Source organism: Protopterus annectens, chromosome 14.part0 (genome assembly GCF_019279795.1).
Source record: "Protopterus annectens isolate FY-2018-M chromosome 14.part0, PAN1.0, whole genome shotgun sequence".
In the NCBI taxonomy this organism is placed as follows: domain Eukaryota; kingdom Metazoa; phylum Chordata; order Ceratodontiformes; family Protopteridae; genus Protopterus; species Protopterus annectens.
The window spans coordinates 30233534-30248446 of NC_056748.1; positions in this window are offsets into that span (position 1 = coordinate 30233534).

Below are 14913 nucleotides of genomic sequence, written 5' to 3' on the forward strand. Positions count from 1 at the left end.
TGGACCCCCTTTCCTCAGTATAAAGATTGCCCTTAAGGGCTACTGTACATTTTTGTTAAACAAATTGGAAAATGTTATAAATATGCTGGCAGGCATACAGATGGAGAAACAGTAGCTGTGGCTAAAACCAACTTGCTCTCTTCACTTGTCAGTTTAAATTCCTTCACTAAGAGCTACTGCGCATTCATGTAAAATGGATTGGTATATTTACTTTTTGTTTAATATGCTTGTAGACAACAAGGTGGGCAGTTAACTGTGGTGTGTGTGTGTGTGTGTGTGTGTGTGTGTGTGTGTGTGTGTGTGTGTGTGTGTATGTGTGTGTGTGTGTATGTGTGTGTGTGTGTGTGTGTGTGTGTGTGTGTGTGTGTGTGTGTGTGTGTGTGTGTGTGTGTGTGTGTGGTGGGGGGGGGGGCTGTCCATTCTTTCACAACCTCTATTTTTCTGTCTCTGGGGATTAATTAACATTCTTTTAATAATATATCCCAGGTACCTAACCTCATCATTCTATGTTTAGATTTGGAGCAATATCAATATTCCAGTCTTCCTTAACAAATCCAGTACTGCTTGAAATTTAGGAAGGCGAGATTCAGTGTGGATAATTTATTTTGTATCCTGAATAGTCTGAGAGTTGGTGCAGGGGGTTTATGGCTCTGATCTGTAGTTCATGTGGTACTGGGTTTGATTCTGTCAGCCTGCATTTGCCTACTGTGTGATCATGTCAAGTCAGTTAACTGGAAGTTGTTCCCAGGTCACCTGTAAAAAGTACTTTTTGTCTCCCAGAAGCTGCCCCTTCTCTGGAATAGACTCCCCATATATGTCAAACAAAGTACGCCAATGATCCTCTTCAAGAGAAACCTTGATGAGTAAACGGGAAACCACAAATCTGTCCCAGGGTTTCACCCGTGTCCCTCATTGACAGGGGTGACAGGTGCTGATTGAGGTCAGGTTTCTTTTTTGGGGATAAACCTTTGGCTAGACTTGTAAGGACCTCCAGGCCATTAGCCTAGTAACCTCCTATGATCCTATATCATCCAAGTAAGTTGGACTCATGGACACTCAGCAACTAGCTCAATAGTCATCAGAATGTGGATAGGCCTTCATGGAAACTGATGAAAAAGATGGTATACTGAACAGACCCTTTACTAAAGAAAATGATGCAGTCTTCATCTTAACCTCTCTGGCTAAGGGAATCTGCCAGTATCAGTTTGTCAAATCCGTGGTTGTAAGAAACCTCTCTTTACTCCGCCTTTCTACAAACTTTTCTAACTTGGTAGCTGTTAAACTTGGAGATGTTGAGTTTTCTAAAGTTGTTACAGAATAAGGCAGTACTGTTCAGTTTTGGCACTAGTACACCTGGACTTGTAGACAGTACTGTCCGGTTTAGGCATTAGTACACCAGGACTTTCAGACAGTACTGTTGGTTTAGGCACTAGTACACCAGGACTTTCAGACAGTACTGTCCGGTTTTGGCACTAGTACACCAGGACTTTCAGACAGTACTGTCCGGTTTTGGCACTAGTACACCAGGACTTTCAGACAGTACTGTCCGGTTTAGGCATTAGTACACCAGGACTTTCAGACAGTACTGTCGGTTTAGGCACTAGTACACCAGGACTTTCAGACAGTACTGTCCGGTTTTGGCACTAGTACACCAGGACTTTCAGACAGTACTGTCCGGTTCTGGCACTAGTACACCTGGACTTGTAGACAGTACTGTCCGGTTTAGGCACTAGTACACCAAGACTTTCAGACAGTACTGTGCGGTTTTGACACTAGTACACCAGGACTTTCAGACAGTACTGTCCGGTTTAGGCATTAGTACACCAGGACTTTCAGACAGTACTGTCGGTTTAGGCACTAGTACACCAGGACTTTCAGACAGTACTGTCTGGTTTAGGCATTAGTACACCAGGACTTTCAGACAGTACTGTCGGTTTAGGCACTAGTACACCAGGACTTTCAGACAGTACTGTTTGGTTTTGGCACTAGTACACCAGGACTTGTAGACAGTACTGTTTGGTTTTGGCACTAGTACACCAGGACTTTCAGACAGTACTGTTTGGTTTTGGCACTAGTACACCTGGACTTGTAGACAGTACTGTCCGGTTTAGGCACTAGTACACCAAGACTTTCAGACAGTACGGTCCAGTTTAGGCACTAGTACACCAGGACTTTCAGACAGTACTGTCCGGTTTAGGCATTAGTACACCAGGACTTTCAGACAGTACTGTCGGTTTAAGCACTAGTACATCAGGACTTTCAGACAGTACTGTCGGTTTAGGCACTAGTACACCAGGAATTGTAGACAGTACTGTCTGGTTTTGGCACTAGTACACCAGGACTTTCAGACAGTACTGTCCGGTTTAGGCACTAGTACACCAGCACTTTCAGACAGTACTGTCTGGTTTAGGCACTAGTACACCTGCACTTGTAGACAGTATTGTCTGGTTTTGGCACTAGTACACCAGGACTTTCAGACAGTACTGTCCGGTTTAGGCATTAGTACACCAGGACTTTCAGACAGTACTGTCCGGTTTAGGCATTAGTACACCAGGACTTTCAGACAGTACTGTCTGGTTTTGGCACTAGTACACCAGGACTTTCAGACAGTACTGTCTGGTTTTGGGACTAGTACACCAGGACTTTCCACTCACTAGTTGACTCTTTGATTACGTCTAGCCTTATCATTCTTTAACTCTTCTTATAACTGCTTGTTTCTTTGTTCTAGATATTTTAGGGGTTTAAGTTAACATTTCCCTGATAACTGTTTCTATATGGTGTTTAATAAGAGTTCTTCTACTTGGTAATCCAGAGAAAAAAAAATGTTTATTTCCTGGAAGAAATTCTTGAATTTCTTGCTTCTACAATTTTTAGAGGGTTCCCAAAAAATGTGTAGACTCAGGTTTGGCTAAAAGATCCAGTATGCAAAGGCTTTATTGCAGATAGAAAATATACATAAGTGCTTTCATAGCTGAAACTGCTTCTTCAGTTGTAATAAAAAACACACATTCATACTGCCATTAAATAGTACAATCAATTAAGAATGTAGCCAGTCATAGCATACCCACAATTTAAAGTTCTACCACCCTTCATAAACATACTAAAAAACTACAAGACTGGAAAAACTCCCTTATCAGCCTCAACAAAAAGTTGATATGCCTCATGAAATCCCCTAAAGCTAGCTATGAAAACAGAATTGCAGCAGATAGTAAAGACAACCACAAGGCCTTCTATAGTTATGTGAAGAATCTCCACAGCCAATCTGTACCTGGACTAGACTAGTTACAGGAGACATGGGAAACAAGCTCAAACGCAGGCTTTTAAACCAGAAAAGTTGAAAGAGATGGAAAAACTACCCAAACGGCCAATAACTACAACTCACTAAGCTAAGCATCAACCCCTATATCACTAGGTGGGTTGCAAACTGGCTCACACATTGAACCCACAGTGTGAAAGTAGCTGACTACAAGTCAGACTGACGATTAGTTAAGAGTGGAGTCCCACAGGGTTTGGTCCTGGTTTCTCTGAAGTCCAGGCCAACAAGAAGGGACTCTGGCTGACAAAGTTCGCAGACGATTGCAAGTTGGGAGCTATTATTAACTTCCCAAGTGATGTTGACATCCTACAGAATGGCCTCACTGAGACTGACTGGTGTCAGAACCATGGCCTTAAGCTCAATGCCAGAAAATGTGTCATTATCCCCTTTGGGAAAAACCCGGTTCCCATGAATTACCACACTGATGTTAGTCCACTGAACACAGAAGGCGTTATAAGAGATCTGGGAATACAGGTTGACAGCAACCTCTCTTTTGATCACCACATTGCCACTGTGGTCAGCAAGTACTTCTATGTGACACATCTCATTACTAAGGGTTTTGCATCCAGGAAGAAAGAGGTCATAGTCTCCCTCTACTCTTCCCTCATTAGGCCAATCATCGAGTATAACTCCCCATTTGGCATGTACCTCACTAGACACCTGCAACAACTGAAGAGGCCACAAAAGTACCTCACAAAGAGGATCCCAGGCCTTAAACACTTGTACTATATTGACAGACTCAAAACACTCTAACTATTCTCTGTCTTATATCGCCTACTTAGAGGCAATTTCTGCTTGACTTAAAAAGCCATGTCTGACCTAGCTCTGTTAGAAATGCTACATCTAAAGAAATCCCTATCCCTCCACACTACATGCTTCAGAGACCTCAACCTCATTACCACAATCAACAGAACATGCTGGAGGGACAGGTTCATAGCCCAGAGACTGCCCATACTATGGAATATACTTCCCATACATGTCAAGCAGAGCATCTTGATGAGTGGATGGGAAATAGAAAATTCACCCCGGGGATAACTCCAGTGGCTCTACTCGACAGAGGCACTGGGAACTAAGGTCGGGTGGCACGATGCCAGGGTAATCCTATGGCTAGGCTTGTAAAGGCCCCAGGGCCATCAGCCTAGTACACACCTATGAACCTATTACAAAAAAATAACCAATACAAATATATAAAAATAATTACATAATCTTACATAATCTTGGTATTTGTAAAAACTATCTTAACAAAGGTCTGGCCTTGAGCATGGGTATAATGGGGACCTTATCATTGAGACCATGGTCAAAATCACTTCTTAGTCTAATAATCCATTTTCCTTCAAGTTGTTCTGTTAAATTTCTCACATTGCCCCCACGAATATCCTCATACGCTCTCCCAATAACCAAGAACTTGAAGCTATGCTGAATTGTGGTCTCTTTAGCATGTTTGGCTAAGGCATTGGTCATGGTAAATTATTAATATGATATAAATGTTATTTAATTCTATGTTTCAAAGCCCTATCTGTCTTCCCTACATAGAATATGTGACATACCACACAGTGTGCTAAATAGAAAACATGCATAGATTCACAATTGGCACCAACATCAAATACATAACTATTGTGCTGGTTGGGATGTAAAAAAGCCCCTGTACTATCCAAATACTTGCAAATACTGCATCTACCACAGGGTTTGGTATAATACAAACCACTGGTGTCTATATTCTTCTTAGGGTAGCATAGTTGTCTTTTCAAAGGCTTCATGTTTTTAAAAAAGAATCTTGGCTATTCACCTAATATTTCCTTTATATCATCATCAGTTGTTAAAACAGGCCAAAATTTCTTAAAAACTTGTATAAATGAATTAACATTACTAGAATGATGTATTGGCACTTTTAAACAGCTTTTTCTTTTACTTTTAGTTCTATTCTCTTCAAAGTTAACTTCACTATTAACTATTAGCCAAAGAAGTATCCAAAAATAGGGTTTAGCTGAATCATCTACAGTGTGGTATACCCCATGCTCACTATAACCTTTATCAACAAATGACCTAAGTCATTGGTTTGTCTATAAAAATCTTCATCCTTAACATTGTCTAGAGGCTCAGAAAGCCTGATTTTTAACCACATTCCTAAAATATGTGATGATGCATACTATTTCAAAATAAAAGATGCTTGCAATGACAGGGTTTTCTGTGCAGCTTTTCATATATTTTTATTGTTTTTTTTTTTTGTAATAGTTGTCAGTATGTTTATGACTGGTATAACTTTAAATTGTGGGTATGCTATGATAGGTTGCATTCTTGATTGTACTATTTAATGGCAGTATGAATGTGTGTTTTTTATTACATCTGAAGAAGCAGTTTCAATTGTGAAAGCACTTAGGTCTATTTTCTATCTGCAATAAAGCCTTTGTATACTGGATCTTTCAGCCAAACCTGAGTCTACACATTTTTGGGGAATTATCATTTGTTTTATACTGTTTTGTGGACTGGGAAACTGATGATTATTGGTGGTTCTTTTCTTCTCCGTAATTTTAAGAGGGTGTCATCCACCACTCCTTTGTCTGTGGACAATTTTCATCTACCTTGCTCATAGTTTGTAATCTAAGATATTACATTAACCACATTTGTTTGTGTTTCTTTACAGGGCTTCAATACATTTATGTAATTAATTTGCTTACTACCTCTGTTTTCTGTCTGTCTCATTTTATAGATTACCACACTTTTCCATTTGATTACTTCATAAAGCCTCTGCCACTTAGCCAGGAATGTGTTTTTGATTGTAAATGCCGATATCAAACCCAGGTCTCCTATTTTATGTTCCTTTTTTTGGGCATTTCTCTGTTAGACTCCTCACTGACTGGATTGTGACCTCTCAGTGTGCTTCTGCACAATGAGCAATAGCAGTTTCCTTCTCTCCCATAAACTGGTGTAATCCTTCACAACACTCTTAAAAGGGGTGTCCTCCTTCCCCCATGCCTCTTTTGCTATACCCAACAGCCATCTAGGACACATACCATATAACAGTTCAAAGAAGCTAAATCCTATAGAGGCTTCAGGTGCCTGCTTGGTGTAGAACGTTAAACTGGACAACATTCGGAACCGTTTTTTCCTGTGTTTTTCAAGTGACCTTTCTTTAAATAGATTGTGGTGTTCTGTTAAACTGTTCCTCCAAATCATCCATTTGGGAAGTACAGGATGATTTCAGGGATAAAAAGTGTGAATTGGTCTGTCAGCATCTCCTTCTCTATCCCTACCTGGAGAATAATAGTACAAGTATTTTGCAATCATTTATGAATTGGCAGTTCATAGGTTCATAGGTTCATAGGTGTGTACTAGGCCAATGGCCCTGGAGCCTTTACAAGCCTAGCCCATAGAAGTGCCCTGGCATCATGCCACCATTAGTTCCCGGTGCCTCTATCAAGTAGAGCCACTGGAGTGATCCCGGGGGTGAACTCAATATTTCCCATCCACTCATCAAGATTTCTCTTGAAAAGGGCCAGTGAGGTGCTCTGCTTGACATATATGGGAAGTCTATTCCAGAGCATGGGCAGTCTCTGGGTTATGAACCTGTCCCTCCAGCATGTTCTGTTGATTGTCGTAATGAGGTTGAGGTCCCTGGAGTGTGTAGTGCGGAGGGATTGGGATTTCTTTAGGTGTAACATTTCTAACAGGGCTGGATCAGACATGGCTTTGTAATTGAAGCAGAGATTGCCTCTTAGTAGATGATAAGAGAGAGAGAAAAGTTGGAGTTTTTTGAGTCTGTCCATGTAGGGCATGTGTTTAAGGCCTAGGAGGAAAGTAAGCTGAGGAAACCCAGAAGCACAGTCCAGCACTACTAATATATACTGGTGTCAATTGCTGTATACAGCTAATAAACCCACAATGCCTTTCAAACAGTACTCTGATTATAGTTATACGAATTAAGGGATTTCTGAGTCATGAGTTCAGGGCAATCGTAAATTGGCTAGGACCCTTGCTTTAGTCCTGTCCATACCCAGATATCTATCCCCCCCACATGTCCACAGGCCATTTTCATGACTATTCTTCTAAATAATTTGGGTACTAATATCTGTCATATAATCTGCTCTCTAATTTGTTATGCACTAGGTTTATTTTGGGGTCCTAATTAAATCAGTGAACACTTAAAATAGCGAACACTGTTTAATCAACCCTTTTTAATCGAAACGGCGAAATCCCAAATGCACAGAACAGAGATTTTTTTTTTCCCAGAGAAAAAAAATCACTGGGCCATTTTTGGGACTTTGCCATTTCCTCCACTCTGGTGTAATCACAGAGTTGGTATATGTAAGTAGGGGGGTATGGGGGGCAAAGCTCCCCACTTTATTTTGTGTTTGGGTTTTTTTTTTTTTTTTTTTTTTTTATGGAGCAGTGTTTTTTTTTTTACCTGGGAAAAAAAAAATCGCTGTTCCGTGTGTTCGGCATTTTGCCGTTTTGATATTTTAGGGTCGATTATACAGCATTCGTTATTATAAGTGTTCGCTGTTAAAATATAAACCCTTTATTTTGTATCTCAAAGTATGACTAAACTGGTGATGGCCCAATGTTTTTTTTAATCACACTATTAAACATAATTAATTCTGAGGCAGCTGCAACACTGAGAAGAAGTCTGTTCTGCTAGCGAATTCATCAAATTCTGCAAACAAATATCTCAATATCCGCGTAACAACTCTGGGTCTCAGCTGCCAGGACTTTCACAGTACTGAATTCCATCTAAGTTTTCTCTGTAGGAGCTGTCTGTTCTGGCCTCAGCATGTCTCTTTACAAAATACAGTAGACTCCTCTAGACTACTGAACTAGCTATGTCTGCCATACTGCAGATTCCCCAGCCTTATAAAGATGCAGGTGTACAGCTGTTTGACATTACCTGGTGGCAGGCTGCTTTAAAGTGACCAGTCTATATTCTGTGCTTCAGTACATTCTCTAATGCATGCACATCCATTTCTTTACTTTCATATACTCAATTTAACTTTAAATGCAGTGCTGCATGTCCCTACCTACACCTCCCAATGCTACCTGCTGGGCATTCTCCTGGTGGAAGCATCACTCCCATGTTTGATTCCACTGTTTGTCCAGAAAGCCCCTTCTATGCATCCATTACTATCTGAATGACAACGCCTCCTTTTGTTACCCCACATTGTGCCCTTTTATATTTTCAGATTACACCCTCTGCTTTTAAATCACTCTTGTTTTTTCTCACTGAAAAGGGACATCATCTTCAACTTTACTTGTGTGGATGAAATGCAATTTAACTTCCTCTGTGGTGATTAAAGGATTCTATAATGCTCTGCATGTTTCTCACAGGATCCATGTTAGTCTTTTTCTTCTTAATTTGTATACTTTCTAGAGTGAACCGGGAACTTTGCAGCCTTTCTTTAACAGTCTCCATCCTGTTTATGACTTCATGGTGATACAGTCTTTGTAGATCAGGTCTTGCCTAATGTAATGGGTTTCCTTATATATCCCAGTACTTCTCCCCCATAGACCAGTATCCCCCCCCCCCCCCACACACACACACACAAATACCTCACACATGCACACACAAACCCACACAACATCCCAACACAAGACACACAAACATACACACAGACACATGTTCGCAGACAGACACATACACACACACATATGGACAGACACAACACCCCACCCACGCACACACACAAACCCACACAACACTTCACCCACACAAGATACACAGGCACACACAAACCCACACACTTCAGACACACAGGAGACGCATACAGACACAGACACCTACTGACAGACACACTGACACACACACACACACACATACACACACACACACACACACACACACACACACACACACGCACACACACAGGCACACGCACACATACAAACCCACATGACACCCCCCACCCCCCAGCCCCACACACACACGACGCACAAACACACATGTACATAAAAACAGACACAAACACACACACACACACACACACACACACACACACACACACACACACACACACACACACACACACACACACACAAATGCACACAATACTCTCCCCTCACCACAAATACAGACATAAAGCAGCTTTATCTCATTAATGTCTATTTTACATCATGTCATACAGCTGACCTATATCTCTTTGTATTTCTGTTATTGAATTACAGAGTGTGGCTTTATTCCTTGGGGTTTTGTTGCTTGTCAGATTAACTTTCTGTTACTTGACATCAGCACAAAACTGTGACCCATTAACAGTTTCTCTAACCTTGCCAAGCCAAACAATGCAGAGTCCATGTTCTATATTCACTGGGTTCTGTCATCCAAGCTGTTTTAACCCGTGCAATTTACATCATAGTAAGGTATGTGCATTGACCCAAGGATATTACTGGTTTAAGTAAATATATTTGATGCAGATCTGTCTAATTGTCAGCCCATAAAACAGTGTTTCACTGTCGGCAAGCACAAAGGAAACTGTTATTCATTTTTTTTTTTTTTTTGGGGAGGGGTATACCACATATACATTCTTCAATGTGGGGTGTACACATTTTTTATCATGCTATTAAATATAACTAGTTCTGAGGCAGCTGCAACATTGTGAAGAAATTATAAAATCAAATGTTCCAACAAAAACCAAGCTGCCACCAAGACTGATAAAAACAAACAGAACTTTATTCCAGAGGATATGCGCTTTCACACCTAGTGCTTCATCAGATCCTTAAAAATATCACAAAATCATGACATCTTATATAATACAAAATCAACTAATTACCCAATCAAATAAGAACATCAATTAAGAACAACAATTACTGATGTATACTACGCTTCTTCAATGCAGGTTTTAAAGGTACAGATGAATTAAGCACAGGCAGCTTATCTGCCTGCACCCTCACAATCCATTTGGCTTCAATGTTCTCCAGTCTGTTGTTAAAATAACCTCTTCTCTTACTAGCATGTACAATACGCAAAACACTGAAGGCAAAGGAGTGCCCAGGTGTCAAAGAAACATGTTTAGCTAATGCATTCAATAAATTCAAGTGTGTGATATCACCCATGTGTTGCAAGATACGTTCCTTTAACATTCTAACTGTCTTGCCCACATAAAAACATACACACAACTTACACCTAACCAAATAAATCAAACCTTTTTATAGGTTCATAGGTTCATAGGTTCATACTAGGCTATCTGCCCTAGGGCATTTATAAGCCTAGCCAGAGTGTGTTTGGCTTTCGACACCCATTTTAAATTAATTTTGCTATGCCTTTTTTTGAGGTTAGTATACTGTGCCTCTGTCTAACAGTGACACAGAAGTGATAGCCGGGGTAAACCTATGATCTCCCATCCACTCATCAAGATTCCTCTTGAAGAGAGTCAATGTGGGACTCTGCCTAACCTGGACTGGGATTTTATTCCAGAGTGAAGGGAGCCTCTGGGTTATGAATCTGTCCCTCCAGCATGTCCTATTTATTTCAGTGCTGAGGTTCAAGTCTCTCGAGCGCATAGCTCGATGGGATTTGGATTTTCTGAGGTGCAGCATGTCCATTAATTCCGGTTGGACATGGCTTTATCGTCAGGCACAGATCGCCTCTGAGCAGGCGGTATGCCACTGAGTAGAGCTGGAGTTTCTTTAACCGGGCAGCATATGGCATCTGTTTGAGCCCTTTGATCCTCTTGGTGAGGTACTTTTGGGGACTTTCCAGTTGCTGCAGGTGTCTGGTAAGGTACATCCCAAAAGGGGCATTGTACTCAATTATGGGCCTGATGAGGGATGAGTAAAGAGGCACGATGACCTCCCCTGATCTAGGTGTGAATCCCTTCATGATTAGGTGGGCTATATAAAATGTTTTTCTAACCACTTTGGCCACGTGGTTGTCAAATGAGAGATTGCTATCAACTTGGGTCCCCAGGTCCCTAATGACTTCTTCTGTACTTAATGGATTACCACCTATGTGGTAATTTGTGGGCACTTTGTTTTTGCCAAAGGGGATGACTATACACTTTTTGGTGTTTAGCTTGAGGCCATGGCTCTGGCACCAGTTGTCTGTTTCTATGAGGCCCTTTTGGAGGATGCTTGTGTCGGCTGGAGAGTTGATTATGGCGCCCAGTTTGCAGTCATCTGCGAACTTGGTCAGCCACAGTCCTTCCGTGTTGGCCTGTACCGAGAAATATATACCAAACAAGAGAGGTCCCAGGACTGAGTCTTGTGGGACGCCACTTGTAACTGGTTTGGAGTCTGACATGGCTCCAGCAATTCTAACCATGTGGGTTCTGTCCTTGAGCCAGTTTGCAACCCATCTAGTGACATAGGGGTTTATATTTAAGCTGGTGAGCTTATCTATAATGCCCAAGTGGTGTATTGTATCGAAGGCTTTTGCGAGGTCCAGGTAGGCTGTGTGGACCACCTTCCTCTCGTCAATGGCCTTGGTGACTGTTTCAAAGAAATCGACCAGGTTTAAGAGGCAGGATCTGCCCTTAACAAAGCCAAACTGGGTAGGATCCAGTGTCTGTAGGTCCCCAATATCTTTATTTATGAGGTCCATGATGATCCTTTCCATAGCTTTGCAGACCAAGCTAGTCAGGCTTATGGGGCGATAGTTTCCAGGATCCGTTGAGGCACCACCTTTGTGGAGAGGGACCACTGTTGCTGTACGCCACTCTTTGGGTACATATCCTGTAGTAAGGCTAAGATTGAACAGTAGTTTCATGTTTGGGTTTAGCTCTTCTTGGAGTTCATGTAGGGCAGCCGGGACACCATCTGGTCCCATTGATGCTGTGTTTTTGCTTTGGAGAGGGCGGCTCTTACCTGAGCATCTGAGATGTCAGGGGGGCAGCACTCTGTTGGGATAGATATTTGCCCTTTTGGTGGGGAGGTGGGGGAGACGTTTGCACTGAACCTGTCAGCTAGGATGTTGGCAATGTCTGTGGGCTCTGTGTATTTTTTGTCATTCTGGACTAATTCTGAGCATATCTGGGAATTCCCACCCAGGTTCCTAACATAACTAAAGAAAGCCTTGTGATTATCCTTAGTGTCCTGTGCAATTTTTCTCTCGAAGCTGGCCTTAGGCTGTAGTTTTTTGCTAATACTGATCAGAGATGCCTTCCCTTTTTGGGATTTTGCTCTATCATGTAGTAGCTTCCTCCTTCTATTGTATAGTTTGTTTATGGCTGGGGTCCACCAGACAGGACGTCTGCCTTTGGAGGATTGGGTCTTGGTTTTATTTGGGATTGCATGATCCATGCATTCCTGAAGGTGTTTATAGAATGCGTTTATAAAGGATTCTGCAGTCTGGGCCGTATTTTCCACAGGCCCGGGGGCTTTGAAGGATTTCACCTTGGTTTTGGGGCATGTGAAATTTGCTTTAGAGAAGTTTTTCACTATGGTTTTCTGGGCAGGGGGTGGGGTCGGGATGTGAATATCCAGTGAGATTAGTTTATGGTCTGATCTTACCAGTGAGGGATACACTTCTGGTCTGGAGCATAGTGTCCCCATGTTGGTGATGATCAGGTCCAGTATGTTTTCCCCTCTTGTGGGAGTGGTAACAAGTTGTTCCATAGCATTTGAGTTTATAAATTCTAGGAACCTTTGGGCTAGGGTGTTGGAGCTAGAGTAATGCTCCCAGTCTATGTCTGGGTAGTTGAAGTCGCCCAATATAATGGTGTTTGGAGAGACCTTCATATTTTCCAGTATTCTCAGGAAGGACGAGTGGGGTTCCTGTGTTTGGGAGGGTGGTCTGTAGCAGGCTATAAACTGGAAGGCAGTTTTACCCACAGTTAGTTGCACATGGATAGTCTCTGATGCTTCGTGCTGTGCCACCAACCTGGAGGTGTGGGTATCTTTGATGAATATTGATACTCCCCCTCCTTTTGTGGTTCGGTCCAAGTTTTGGGGCCGAAAAGCATGGTATGAGGTATAACCTGGTAGTGCTGGGGTGCTCTCGGGAGCCTTGAACCAGGTTTCTGTTACTGCACAGATATCGATGTTCTCCATGCTAAGGAGAGTTTCGAGTGCGTGCATCTTGAGGTTTGACCTACAATCAGCATAAAAACATGGTTTAAAAAAATATTCAATAGTAGGATGCTGAAAAGCTTTTACTATAGAAATAAAACTGCAAGCTTTACACACCTCTTTTAAAAGGAATATTCATGCTAATACTAACATTAATGTGAGGTTGTCCCTTACTTATGATAATAACATTCAGCAAGTTTGTAATATGGTCAGGAAGTACTGGCCCATCTTACTTTCTGATGATAAAGTCAAGGATATAGTGAGTGACAAACCATATTATATTTTTAGGAATAATTTTTCTCTTAAAAGAAAACTTTGTTATAAATATCCTCATGTTTCTTTGCCTGTATCTGATCGTGTAGGTACTTTCAAGTGCAGGAATTGTAAAGCTTGCAGTTTTATTTCTATGGTACAAGGTTTTCAGCATCCTACTATTGAATATTTTTTTAAACCATGTTTTTTATGCTGATTGTAGGTCTAAAGGTTTGATTTATTTGGCTAGGTGCAAGTTATGTGCATGTTTTTATGTGGGCAAGACAGAATGTTAAAGGAACGTATGCACATGGGTGACATTAAATTCTTGAATTTATTGAATGCATTAGCTAAACATGTTTCTTTGGCACCTGGGCACTCTTTTGTCTTCAGTGTTTTGCAGATTGTACATGCTAGTAAGAGAAGAGGTGATTTTAACAACAGACTGGAGAACATTGAAGCCAAATGGATTGTGAGGGTGCAGGCAGATAAGCTGCCTGGGCTTAATTCATCTGTACCTTTAAAACCTGCATTGAAGAAGCATAGTATACATCAGTAATTGTTCTTAATTGATGTTCTTATTTGATTGGGTAATTAGTTGATTTTGTATTATATAAGATGTTGTAATTTTGTAATATTTTTAAGGATCTGATGAAGCACTAGATGTGAAAGTGCTTATCCTCTGGAATAAAGTTATATTTGTTTTTATCAGTCTTGGTGGCAGCTTATCCAAATAGGGCATTTAGGGCCAGGCTTTTACAAGCTAGCTCTAATGATCATAAAGCTTAAAGTATGTGTAAGTACAAATAAGAAGCAGAACAGAACATTCTGGATGATGATAATGACTGTGAGTTGTATAGAAAGTATTTAATGGCAAGGAAATTTGTAATTGTATTATATTTCTACTTTGTATGTAAAGGAGGGTGAGAAGATGGCTGATGCGAGCATGAGATAGAACTGAACTACTGTGTCATAGATAGAGGGTGTATAAAAGATTTGTCTGGGATACTGTTGTGATGTCCAAGATGAATAATAACAAAATTCTGGTTTTGTGTATGAACACACAATTGACTGTGACAAGCAGTATCTAAGCTTTAGAGGCGTACCTACGCACATGGTCTGTTGAGGAGCTTTAATGTGAAATTTGAATGTTGTGTTATTGTATGAGCCAGTGAAGTGCTTTTCAGGTTTTTTGCCATTTTCTTCACTGTGGTGTGACAGTGGAGCCAGTATTTATAATTTAGGGGGTGCATGGGGAGGCATAATGTGGATGATGGAAGAATTTAGGCAAAACTGTAATGCTGTAAACGGTAGTTTTAGTTGTTGTGTAGTTGCTTTTGCATTCCAGTTGTATT